The sequence below is a fragment of the Podarcis filfolensis genome, assembly GCF_964270895.1.
Source record: "Podarcis filfolensis genome assembly, chromosome: 2".
Classification (NCBI taxonomy): domain Eukaryota; kingdom Metazoa; phylum Chordata; class Lepidosauria; order Squamata; family Lacertidae; genus Podarcis; species Podarcis filfolensis.
In genome coordinates, this window is record NC_139605.1 from 16,904,311 (window position 1) to 16,917,911 (window position 13,601).

At 47.8% G+C, this 13,601-nt stretch overlaps 1 long non-coding RNA gene across 1 annotated transcript in view; it reads left to right on the forward strand.

Annotated features, from left to right (window-relative positions):
* Positions 1-10,716: 10,716 nt before the first annotated feature.
* Positions 10,717-13,601, forward strand: part of LOC310757336 — a 31,839-nt gene continuing 28,954 nt past the window's right edge. Inside the window, exon 1 of the long non-coding RNA XR_014545065.1 lies at positions 10,717-10,940. This is a non-coding gene — a long non-coding RNA (uncharacterized lncRNA). The remainder of the gene's footprint in view (positions 10,941-13,601) is intronic.

Below are 13,601 nucleotides of genomic sequence, written 5' to 3' on the forward strand. Positions count from 1 at the left end.
AGCCAAGGAGGTTCCCCTGGCCTTATACAAGGGCTGAGTTGAACCTAGCTCCTCAAACTAAGTGAGGTCTCGCTTGCCAGAAGTTGAGCTACTGCCAGGTTTTTCAGCCAAACTGGTGGGACTTTGTGGCCATAGTGCTCTGCTTGGATTGAGAATGGCTAACCTGTGCAGGGAATGAGAGTTTAACGGAAAAGTATTTGGGATTCTCTAGATTGAAATGGATTATTGAAGGACGGGTGGGACAGAAAGATTCTGGCTTTGGGATTTCAGTGGAAAATTAAAAATAAATTGCTGGCCACAAATGGAGCAACCTCCACTAAACTTAGGCCTTACATTTGGAGAGGGAACTAGTCTCCTTTCATAACCTTCTGGTTACTGAGTAATAGGGAAAAGCTCAAATGTACTACAGTGGCAGAAGGGGGTTGGGTGCACTCTTCCCACCTCAGATCAAATCTATGCTGTCAGATGCCATAAGAAATCTGCAGAGATAGCGCAGGATAGTACACACCCCGGAAATGATCTCTTTCAGCTTTTGCCTTCTGGAAGAAGGTATAGGGTTATAAAGACCAGGACTAACCACCTGAGAAACAGGTTCTACGCAAATGCAATTCTGGTTCTAAACACAGCATAAGGAGTCTCTATAGTATATTGTATTTTAAAATGGGGTTTCAGAGTTTTTAGGGGGTTTTAAATGTCTTATGTAGATTTTCAATTTCATTGTTCTGTATGGGACAATGGCAATAAATATATTGTATTTGTATTTGTATTCGTCTAAACTTTTGCAGCTCTGGCTAGCCATCACTATTGTTCCTTCCTGAAGAGATCATGAGAAGATAGCAACAAGATATCTCCTCCTGATGCTACAACCAGAAAAGTGCTGGCCTAACAGAAAAAATTAGGGAATATGGCCTATAAAGCCAGCGTTCATCCATTCTGTTTCACCTGCAGGTTGGTTGAGAGTAGATTGGTCAGCACATCAAGGTGTTACAATTTAAAACTAGAGCTGAACAGAAAACCCAGTGAAAGGAACAGGCATGTCTTCCACGTAAGATGCCATCAGGCATCAGCTGAGGTCTGTGTCAGGCTGCTATGAGCGACTCCCAGCTGATTGCCAGTATAGTATAAAGTATAAAGTATAAAGTATAAAGACAAAGGGAAAGTATAAAGACAAGGGAGGTTTCTTTTTATTTAGTATTTACAGAGAGCGGCTATAGAACCCAGCCTCTTGGATAATGGTGTTGTCCCGAGTGAATCTCCATCCCCCCATCTTGTTGGAATCTTCAAAGCCTTGTCAGAGGAATTTGGCCATTCTCCAGGTGCCCGGCTTGATTCCTTGTTGATCTCCCCCGTCAGCGACTCCCGGCAAGACAAGGCGAGATCTCTATCGGCCGATCCTTCCCAACGTGAGAAGAACACAACCATCCCTCCTCCCTCATTCCCCAGGGAGGGGAGAGAGACAGACAGAAATGTATTTACATGCCTTTATTTCTGTCTTTCCAGCAGTGCAGAGGAAACATGTCTGCACCCTCTTTACAGCAAAAGCAGAGAGAGAATAACTCCTCCCATGTACTTCCAGTACAGGGTCATGTGACACTCTGAGCTAACATCCGGTGCTCAGTGCACATAATAGACTGTTCCTTGTTCCCACGGTACAGTCCCAAAACATCAACATCCTGTTTGGCTTTCCAGCCATCTGGAGCACTCAGCAGCATTGCTCCTTTTTCGTAACAACCTCCCCCAAAAGTATCAATGCGTGTTGCGGCAAGCAAAGCGTGATCCAGAGAAGAAAACAAACAGTTGTTATACACATAACACTCCCCTGTTGTTTCAGTTCCACCCTTGGAACTACCCGCCACTGGTTTCCCCAGTGTACCTCTCTGGTTGTCTGGCTTCCAAGGAATGAGTGCTTCTACATTACCTTGGCTAGCAACTCTCTGTTGTGTCTTTGTCTCTGACTTAGACACAGCTCCAACCTGTCCTCGGTTGTTTACAACAGCAACACATGCAACAGCTAAGTTAGCAAACTCTTCTGAGTACCTTTTGGGTGGTTCACCCTTTGTGACTCTCTCAGACCTGCGTAAAAGGTGCTTATCCTCTCTGCTCACTGGTTCTGTCTCAGGACTCTTAGAAGAACCAGTTCCAATAGTAAACAGTGGTTCATCCTTCACCTGTGAAGGTCTATCCATTGTGTGAGATTTCCTCTCAATGACTGTGACGACTGAGCTCTCTGAGCTATCACTGTCACTCTCAATACCACTGTAATCTGTGAAATCATCATCTGAATCGTCCTCTGTGGGAAATGTGTGCACTATTTCTCTCTCCTGTTCAGGAGCACTCTCTAGAAATTTTGTGAGAATCACCTGACCAGATTCAGACAAAATTACTCTGTAGAGACCCTTTTCATATCCCACAAAAATGCCTCTGGCATTCTTTACTCCACCTGGAGCTTCTGTCCTCACATGAGACCCAAAAACCTTGAAATGGGCAACAGAAGGTTTTCTCTGGAACAGTTTCTCAAAAGGAGAACTTCCCAACTCTTTTGAAACCTTTCTCACCCACGCATAACAGAACGACATGAGTGACTCCGCCCAGAACTCATGTGGCAGATGTGAACTAAGCAATTGCGCATTCATCCCCTTTTGCAATTCTTTGTTCACCCGTACACTGACACCCCTGTTCCACGCTTCCGCTGAAACAGCAACCTTGTGTCTTATCCCATTCTTCTGCAGGAACCTCTGGAAATCCTGTAAAAGAAAAATTTGCTTCTCATCTGTGAAAAGACAATCAATGTTAGCATCATGCATATCTTTAACCTTGTCACAAAACTCCTGAAACCTTTCCAAGGCTTCCTGTGGCCTCTTTAACACATAAATCCAGACAAAGTTAGAGAAATGATCCACACACACAAGATAAAATCTTGCATTGCCTCTAGATGGTTCTAGAGGTCCAATCACATCAGCATACACCCGCTGAAACGCTCTGTCGACCCTGGCCACCTTCTTGGCGCTCGTTTTGGTCACACCTGCAAGAGAAATCAAGTTAGACTCAGAATTACATTCCATGTAATCACTTTGGTCAAAAGTCAACAAATACAGTCCATCTTTCTCTCTGGCAGAAAGATACAACTCTCCATCTTTGAAGATCTTGCAGCTCTCAGCATCATAGGACAGTTTCAGTCCTTTCTTTGCAATCTGCGAAACACTCAGCAGATTGAACTTCAATTCAGGAACCAAGTAAACATTGTGTATAGTCAAGTTCAGACTCTTCAAGTACACAGTTCCAATCCCGGTCGCTTCCAGCTCTTGACCGTTGGCTTGTTTCACAGCGAAGCTTTGCCTCTTAAACGTTGAAAAGAGTTCTCTGCGAGGAGACATATGGACAGTACAGCCCGTATCTATTATAAAAGAGTGTCCAACATCTGGCGTGGTTCCTTTCGCCATCAGGGCCTTTGCAGGTTTCACCGAAGACTTGGTATGACCTTTGCCTGCTGCCTCAGGCTTTGCTGAGCGGCCTTTCGCTCCATTCGGCTGGCGTGGCTTCTTGCAGTTCCACTGAAGATGCCCAGCCTGTCCACAATTGTAACATTGGACAACGTTCAAAGCTACAGCATCCTCTCCAGTAGCAACAACAGTGGGGAAATTAGAACTCCGTTCTTCCCTCCCCCTGTCCTTCACCTCCAGTGCAGCAAGCCTGTCGTGTTCATTCAAAACAACGGCAGACACCCTCTCCGCGGTCAAATCCTGTGCCGGAAGGGAACCCAGCTGACTGGCAACCGTTTTGTAAGTCCGATTTAAGCTGTTTATCATCATGAAGCAAAACACTTCCTCCTGTAGACGGAAATTGCGTTCTACCATCTGTTGGCGCAGATATTTCATTTCCGTCAGGTGCGCTTGAACATCTCCATCAGGCGCAAGCCTCAGATTGGTCAGCTTCTCAAAATACAACAACGCTGAAGAACCAGCATCCCTCTGATGTGTTCTACGCAGCGTCTCCCAAATCTCACGCGCATATTCCAAATCCTGAATATGCACAAGTTGATCATCCGAGACACACAGAATTATAGCCGTCCTGGCCTTCACAATTCTGTAATTCCCAACCTCGGGTTGGTGCTGCAGGGATGGGATTCTCAATCACCCCAAAAATCCTCTGATTCTGCAGCAGGGCCTTCATCTTTACAGACCAAGATGAATAATTGTCATTAGTCAGGGGAGGCGGGTAAGGCAAGGCTCCCCCCTTCTTGGCATCCATTTTGAATCCAAGTCTCAGCTCTTACACTCGAGCTAGTAAAATCCAAAAGTCTCTTTTGAGCTGTTTTTCTGCCTCTCTCAGGCAGGCAATCTCCAAGCTGTCTGAAAGTCAAAACAACTTTCGCTTTCCCATCGCTCTAACTGAGCCAGCCCCAGGTGTCAGTATCTTTCCACTGTCCTGACTGTCGTTGCTTAGCAACTGTGCATACTTTTCATCCTTATCTCGCCACAAGAATTTCTGGTATGCAAGCCTAGCTCTCAGAGCTGTTTTTCCAAACGCAGCTCTCCTGTGAACCAGAGAATCAATCTGCATTCACACTTTTAGCCCGATATTCAGCATACCTTTTCGGGGCTCCGATGCTTGGAAAACACCCCCTCTTGGTGTCCAGCCGTCTGTTCAGCTTCTGGCTGCAATGCAGATGTTATCTTCTTTCCTTGGTGCAGAGGATGACACACGATCCATCAACCTCTCACCTCTCATGCTGATTCCCATGGATCAGATAACCAGCAGCTTCTGCTACCATATGTTGGAATCTTCAAAGCCTTGTCAGAGGAATTTGGCCACTCTCCAGGTGCCCGGCTTGATTCCTTGTTGATCTCCCCCGTCAGCGACTCCCGGCAAGACAAGGCGAGATCTCTATCGGCCGATCCTTCCCAACGTGAGAAGAACACAACCATCCCTCCTCCCTCATTCCCCAGGGAGGGGAGAGAGACAGACAGAAATGTATTTACATGCCTTTATTTCTGTCTTTCCAGCAGTGCAGAGGAAACATGTCTGCACCCTCTTTACAGCAAAAGCAGAGAGAGAATAACTCCTCCCATGTACTTCCAGTACAGGGTCATGTGACACTCTGAGCTAACATCCGGTGCTCAGTGCACATAATAGACTGTTCCTTGTTCCCACGGTACAGTCCCAAAACATCAACATCCTGTTTGGCTTTCCAGCCATCTGGAGCACTCAGCAGCATTGCTCCTTTTTCGTAACACATCTCTCCCACTTCCTCATTTGTCACTTCTATGGGAGCTGCTATGTGCCCTCTGTCTTTGAGCTCTTTGCTCTCCTACCTTTATGGATTCAGGGTGGTGGCGGTGGTCCTGGAATGCTTTCTAAAGTCACTGTGTCCATCGGCTGTCATCTCTCTGCTGCTTCCTCCTCCTCTTCCTCCTCCCCCATTATTTCCCAACTCCCCCCCCCATTTGCCTCTGAGCTGTGAGCTCCCGCAACCCCCTGTTGTAAATCTAAACTGTCTTCGTCTTCCTCCCCCCTGGAAGGGTCAGGCTGAGGAGGCAGTCTCCGCCATATCTCCTCTGCCCAGTCCCTGACAGTCCGGGACATTCTGTATGGCACACAGCTGATCCCTCACCGCATTTGGATTTGTCTTAACAACCAGCACTTTGTGCCTGAAATGGCCCAAGGCAACCACTGCCCTTATCCCTGCTGCTCTTCAGAGTGGCCCCAGCTCCCGCCCCACATCCTGCCCCCTGCTCCATCTTCTCCTGCTCAGATTTTTCTCCTTCCTCCAGCCCTGGCTCCTGCCTTGCATAATAAATCACTGGCGTCTTCTCTTGGGTTATTGTTTTCCACTCATCTTGTATGCCCACCTCAGGTCCAATTTTGTATCAGGAGTCCAGGTTCCCAGCTTGATGACACAATAAGCGTAGCTAATTAAAAAGGAGGATTTATTGCAAAAACAAACATAGCTCCAGACGGCTCTAACAAAGCCTCCGGCATCATTACTTAAGATGACCCTTCTGAAGACTCCTTCTGGCATCTAAAGAAGATATTGAACTTATGACCCTTGTGTCTCTTGTTTTGCTTCCTATCTAGCAGCCCTCCCATTTGCTCCCTTTTTGGATCAGCTCCAACCTCTTCCTTTTCTGAGAGGCTGTCTCTGAGTTTTTTCGTGCCTGATTGTGCTGTTGGCGAGCTTTGGCTGTGTTCTAGTCTGCTCTCAGCTCCTGCCATATCATCCTGCCCGTCAAGGTCAGGAAGAGCTGAAGTCTGCAGGATGGATGCAGGCAAGATGGTCCCTGAGAACAATGGCCTCCTATCAATCATCTTGACCACCAATGGCTCCTCCAGCTTCCAGCACCAAACTCTGGGACATTATGTACAGCCCATTTCAATTTGTGTACACAATCTGTACATTTTGCACCGAATGATCATAGAATCATAGAAGGGACCCCAAGGGCCATCTAGTTTAACCCCCTGCAATGCAGGAATTTCAGCTAAAGCATCCGTGAAAGATGGCCATCCAGCCTCTGCTTAAAAACCTCCAAGGAGACGGTTCCACTGTTGAACAGCTCTTACTGTCAGAACGTTTTTCCATATGTTTAGTTGGAATCTCCTTTGCGTGGCAAGTCCCCTCCCCCCGTGTGAAATGAAGACATTATTTAAGGTTAATGGGCGTAAAAGGCCACAACTTTATTGATTACAGGAATTGAAAGCTATTGGCCTTAGGCATTGGCTCCTATCGACTTCCCAGCATGGAGACCAGGAAGGGTTAATCACAAGCCGGGGGAGTCCTGCTGAAGTACGCCAACTAGGATGCCCCGGGTGTCACCGCTTGGGGGCGTGCCATAGGCCCTCACCTCCCTAGGTTTTGGACAGGGCAACACCCCCCAGAGTCCTCTACCGGACCACCCTTTTCCTTGGGGGAAGGTGATGGCGCTTCCTTCCCCCCTTCGTTTGCATAACAATAACCCCTGCCAATGCCTAACCGCCAATACCGAGGAAGTTGTGACGTTTGCTACGAGGTAGGCGAAAAAACCAAATGGCTGGAAATGTGCCAAGTGGAAAAATACCTACTAGGCCCCTTGCGGCAACGCGGTTGGCGCTGTGGGTGAAACCTCAGTGCCTAGGACTTGCCGATCGCATAGTCGGCGGTTCAAATCCCCGTGGCGGGGTGCGCTCCCGTTGCTCGGTCCCAGCGCCTGCCAACCTAGCAGTTCGAAAGCACCCCCGGGTGCAAGTAGATAAATAGGGACCGCTTACTAGCGGGAAGGTAAACGTTGTTTCCGTGTGCTGCGCTGGCTTGCCAGATGCAGCTTGTCACGCTGGCCACATGACCCGGAAGTGTCTGCGGACAGTGCTGGCTCCCGGCCTCTAGAGTGAGATGAGCGCACAACCCTAGAGTCTGTCAAGACTGGCCCGTACGGGCAGGGGTACCTTTACCTTTAGGTGAAAAAACCAAATGGCTGGAAATGTGCCAAGTGGAAAAATACCTACCAGGCCCCTTGCGGCGAAAAACCGGAGTCCATAGCAAGGTTAAAGCTAGCTAAACCTAAGGGTGGGTGGGATGGGAAAACCAGGGCAGCTGGAACTGGGCAAAGAGGCTGGTCCCCGGGCGCGCCAGCCTTAAATGCGCTAGGCCACGCCTTCCCGGCCCACCGATTGGCCAGCCAGGTCGGTGACGCACCCGAGGATTCCCTTGCTCTCGCAGGGCCTAAGAGCCAGCCCCCGCGTGTGTGGGAGGGGGTGGGCCCACAACCCCACCTCCTCTCTAGCTCAGAAGTGGCTTTCTTGTAACTTGAAGCCATTGGTTTGAGTCCTACCCTCTAGAGCAGGAGAAAACAAGCTTGCTCCCTCTTTCATGTGAAGAGGAACCCCCACCCACACCCCTGCTGCTCTTCAGAGCCACCTTACCATATTGACAGGGGCTACTTGTACCTGTCAAGCTGACCGTAATGAGGTAAGAAACCAAGAAGGTTCCTCCCAGCCTCATATAACAGGTGCCCTGTGAAAGGAACAGGCATTCCTTTCACATAATATAGTATTAGGTGGGCAAGGAGGTCTAAGACATGGTGTACAGCATTGGGCTGATCCCTCAGCCCATTAGGATTTCTGCTAACAATCACTACACCATGCCACAAATAGGCCAAGGGATTCACAGCCCACGTCCCTCCTGCTTTTGAGAGACAGCCTAGCATATTGCCGAAGGCCTTTTGTACCTTCCAAACCCACCAGGATCAGATGAGCTTAGATGCCAGCCAGGCTCCCTCTGGCCTTATAGCATAGTTGCATTGTGTCTGGTTCTTCAAACCGGGTGACATCTTCCTTACCAGAAGTTAAGCTACTACCACTACTACTAATTGGGTGTGTCCCCCCCCTGCCTACAGGCAGGTAGGTGGACCCTCCTCACCACATCATTGCTTTTGCAGAGATTAACTAGAGAATGGGAGAGTGGCAGAAAAGAATGAAGGACTCGTTGAAATAGATTGTTGGAGGTTGTGGGGGACAGAAATAGTGTAATTTGGGAATCTAGTGGAAACTTGAGGATAAATCATTGGCCCTAATAGACCAGCTTCAGCTGAACTCAGTTTTTGCATTTGGCGAAAGGACTTGTTTCCTTTCGTATCCTTCTGGTGACTGAGTGATTGGGATATCCCAAAACTTACTGCTGTGACAGAGGGGTCCCTCTAAACTTCTTTCTTTCCTTCTCTTGTATATGAGTATACAGTACTCATTCCTTTGGTTCATTTAAAATTCTGGGTGCAGTCTTTTTGAGGGAAACAGGTTCCATTCAATTAGTCCAGCTTACAAGCTGTGGGAGTGTGTAAGGCAAGGTCAAAATGATCCCCAATAACTGCATAGTCCCTCAACACATACAAACTCTAGTTCTGGGGAAGAGATGCATTTGGCTAAAATCTGCTCTTCTGTATCCAGGCCTTTTTATGTAAAAATTCTCTAGTCCAGGTCTAATGGCCCGCATTCAGCTGAATGATTGTGTGGTGCAACAACCACATATGCCTGGCTGCAGCTTCCTGGTAGAGATCACATAATTCTATCATGTAAGATAGCATCAGGTGGCCATGGAAGTCTAGGACATTCTGTACAGCATTTGTTTGATCCCTCAGTCCATGGGGATTTCCCCAAATAATCCGTACATTATTCTCCAAAGAGCCAAAGGGAACCACTCCCCACACCTTTCTGTTCCTCAGAGAGACCAAAGCGTTTTGCCAGAGGCTTCTTGTACCTGAGATGCCAATAATGTTCCTATTGGTTTTATACAATGGCTGTGTTCAGCAAGCAACCTATTGCTTATCAGAATATGAACTGCTACTACTAGTTATTACCACCTTTTACTGTCTAGAGAAAGATTGGGTTTTGTGTCTAGAGACCATGCAGACCATAGCGATCCTTTTAGATTGTGATTGGCCCAATAGTGCAGAGAGCTGATTGGCTAGAGAATGGGACCTTGACAGAAAAGTATTCAGGCCTCTCCTTACATTGAAATGGGTTGCTGATGGAACCTTGAAGCTATGCTAATAAATAAAGTCTAGTAGTCACTTCATCATATGAGTAAATGTGTTCCATAGAATTATTCCAACTTGACATGTTCTGAAATGAACAACAGAGGCAAGCACTAATTTAACTTATAAAATTTCAGCCACATTCTAGGGTGTCAATATACAGTACAGTGGTACCTCGTGTTAAGAACTTAATTCGTTCTGGAGGTCCGTTCTTAACCTGAAACTGTTCTTAACCTGGGGTACCACTTTAGCTAATGGGGCCTCCCGCTGCCGCTGAGCTGGTGCCACGGCGTGATTTCTGTTCTCATCCTGAAGCAAAGTTCTTAACCCAAGGTACTATTTCTGGATTAGCAGAGTCTGTAATCTGAAGCGTCTGTAACCCGAGGTACCACTGTTTCCTCAATATGGTGCATTTCAACAGGCCACCTCCTTATCTCTGGATGAGCTCAGTGGCGTATCCAAAGCTTCTGGCCACAGATGTCCCAACTGCAACACTTGACCTAACCCCCTGAAAGTGAAGAGTTGCCATTCATTCCTATGGGAAGGAAGTCAATCGCTGCACTTGGGAACAGTGGTAGCAAAACCTGCCCTTCAGTTCATAAATCTGTTGTCAAAGTTGTTTCTGATGCCTGTCGACCACTTGAAAGCACACTCTGTCCCTCATGGGATTCATTAGTTAATGCTAAGAGTAACACACACACACAAAACCCTCCCCCGCCTCCCAGGTGGACATGGTAAATTGATACCTTGCCTGTGGAAAGGCGGCATACAAATAAGATGGTGATGATGATGATGATGATTAATGCATCAGGAATATGGAACATAAAGCCAGCATTCAGCCTTTCTGTTTTACTGAAGGCTGGTTGAGAGTTTCCAGATCAGCACATCATGGTATTACAGTGAAACCTAGAGCTGGACAGAAAACACAATGGAAGGAGTGGGCATGTGTCCCACGTAAGATAGCATCAGGCATCCCCTGAGGTCAGGGACATTCTGTACACCACTCAGCTGATCCCTCAGCCCATTTGGATTTGTCCTAACAATCAGCACTTTATGCCTGAAAGGGCCCAAGACAACCATTGACTTCACTTTCTGCTACCCTTCAGAGTGACCCCAGCATATTGCCAGAGGCTCCTTGGACCTTTCAAGCCCACCAAGATGAGGCAAGAAGCCAAGAGGATTCCTCCCAGCCTTATATAATGGACGTCTTGAACCTGGCTCCTCAAACTGAGCAGCGTGTTCCTGACCAGAGCTTGAGCAACTAATACTGATCTGCCCTGCCATCCCATAGTCTCTCAGCTGTCAGCCTTCAAAAGCAAAAAGGCTTCATACAAGAAGGTTTTCCAATGGGGCAGAGCTTGTTTCTTGAGAACCGCGGCCAACGTTTGGTTCAGGTCTGGCTACTTACGTTCTGTGTTCTGCTTTGCTTCAGGACTGGAGGTAAGTATGGTCCCCACTTCCTGTCCCTGAACAGGTGAAGCAAGAATAAACCACTCTTCTACATAGGTTGAATCTATGAGCAACCCGGAGGGGATGTACTTTGGGGCAAGAGTGGAATATATGCCTCTTTCAGTGGGGTTGTGATATTTCAGTGTTAGAGCTCTTGCCTTCCGTGAAGAAAGCCCCAAGTTAATCCCTTACCTACCATCTCCAGTTGAACGTTGCAGTGAGAAGAGCGTGGAGTATCCTGATAATGGGGCAAAATAGACAAGGCAGTTCCCTATGTTTGTAGAAGTGAATCAAATCACCCACCTCTTGTTGCATGTGTATAGTTGGAGAGATTTAGGGCTCATGCACACTGCTGCTCACCCTGTGCTTTTGAGGCAAGGGCCAAGGGGTTTTCCATTTCCCCCCACCACTTTCTTCAGGAAAACTCGCTACTTTCAGCTGAATCCATACAAACGTCAATCCACAGAAAACCCGACTGACGATTGCTTCGATTCAGAGTGTGCCATCTTCAAGAAAGAAGGTCCATCTGTCTAGGTGGAAGGTGTTGCTAGTCTCGGGGCACAGGAGCCTGCCATAAATTTGCATACAATTTCCATATCCTATGCTATATACAGAGATGCAAATATAGTCTGACTTTCCAAGAGAAAAAGAATTGTGCTATTGCTGTTGTGGGACTTATTCTGACAGCTATGTGGGCCAACAGGATTTTGGTGGGTTAGGTCATTGAAGATTGACGCGTCCCTCCTCAAATGAAATGATGTCTCTTACAACAGATGCTGTGAAATGCAGAATCTGCAATCCAGGTGATGTGAAGTTTTGCAGAACCCATGATGTGACATGTGAGGGATCATATTGTATGAAGATAGAAAGCTTTTCGGGTAAGGAATGTTTCCTGTTGACATTCCTCCTTTTTCTATGCTACGCTTCAATGTAGAAAACAAACCTTGTATTCCATATTTACTATTCTGCAGAGTGTAAACAAAGCTTCCCCTTTTGGCCACAGCAGATGCCCATGCATTCCCTTAGTTGCGTGGCGCGTTCCCGCTTCCCCCCACTGGAAATAAAGACACGTGACACCATGTTTTAAGTTAATGGGCGAAAATCGGCCACAACTCTTGGTTACAGAAATGAGCGGTATTGGCTTAGGCATTAGTCCTATTGACTATCCAGCTTCAGCCCGAATGCATGAAGACCGGAAAGGGTTAACTGCCAGAAGGGGGAGTCCTGCTGATGCACATCAACTAGGAGCTGCCCTGGGGTCACCGCTCGGGGGCGTGCCTTAGGCCCACACCTCCATAGGCTTTGGACAGGGCAACGCCCCCCGGAATGCTTGACCGGACTACCCTTCGGTGTGGGGGAAGGTGATGGCGCTTCTTCCCCTCCCTCTCGTCTACATAACAATACCCTTACCAATGCCTAACTGCCAATGCCGAGGAGTTGTGACGATTTGCTACGAGGTAGGTGAAAAACCAAATGACTGGAGCCAATTTGCCAAGTGGAAAAAATTCCTACCAGGCCCCTTGACGGCGACCAACCAAAGTTCACAGCAATCTCAAAGAGCCTGCCTGAAGGGTGGGGGGGATGGGAAACCGGATCAGCTGGAGCAACGAAAGAGGAAGATCCTCGGCCACGCCAGCCCTAAATAGCGCAGGCCATGCCTCCCGAATCAGCCGATTGGCTGGCAAGGGAGATGACGCGGCTGAGGATTCCCTCGATCTCGCGGGGGCTGTGAGCCAGCCCCCGTGCACATGGGGGAGGGCATGAAGCCCGCAACCCCACCTCCTCTCCAGCTCAGAAGTGGCTTTGTTAATTTTTTGGTAAGTATTCTGTGGCATATTATCAGCAGCACAGCTTCCCAGAGACAGCAACAATGATCACATGGTTCCAACACTTTTTGAAATGGTGTGGCCCTTGCCAAGCTCTGACAAGAAGAAGAAGAAGAGTTGGGATTTAATATCCCGCTTTATCACTACCATAATAATAATAATAATAATAATAATAATAATAATAATAATTTATTATTTATACCCCGCCCATCTGGCTGGGTTTCCCCAGCCACTCTGGGAGGCTTCCAACTGAATATTAAAAACAGTACAGCATCAAACATTAAAAACTTCCCTAAAAAGGGCTGCCTTCAGTTGTCTTTTAAAAGTAAAATAGTTGTTTATTGCTTTGACATCTGCTGGGAGGGCGTTCCACAGGGCAGGCGCCACTACCGAGAAGGCCCTCTGCCTGGTTCCCTGTAACCTTACTTCTCGCAATGAGGGAACTGCCAGAAGGCCCTCGGCGCTGGATCTCAGTGTCCGGGCTGAACGGTGGGGGTGGAGACGCTCCTTCAGGTATATAGGACCGAGGCCGTTTAGGGCTTTAAAGGTCAGCACCAACACTTTGAATTGTGCTCGGAAACGTACTGGGAGCCAATGCAGATCTCTCAGAACTGGTGTTATGTGGTCCCGGCGGCCACTCCCAGTCACCAGTCTAGCTGCTGCATTCTGGATTAATTGCAGTTTCCGGGTCACCTTCAAAGGTAGCCCCACGTAGAGCGCGTTGCAGTAGTCCAAGCGGGAGATAACTAGAGCATGCACCACTCTGGCAAGACAGTCCGCGGGCAGGTAGGGTCTTAGCCTGCGTACCAGGTGGAGCTGGTAGACA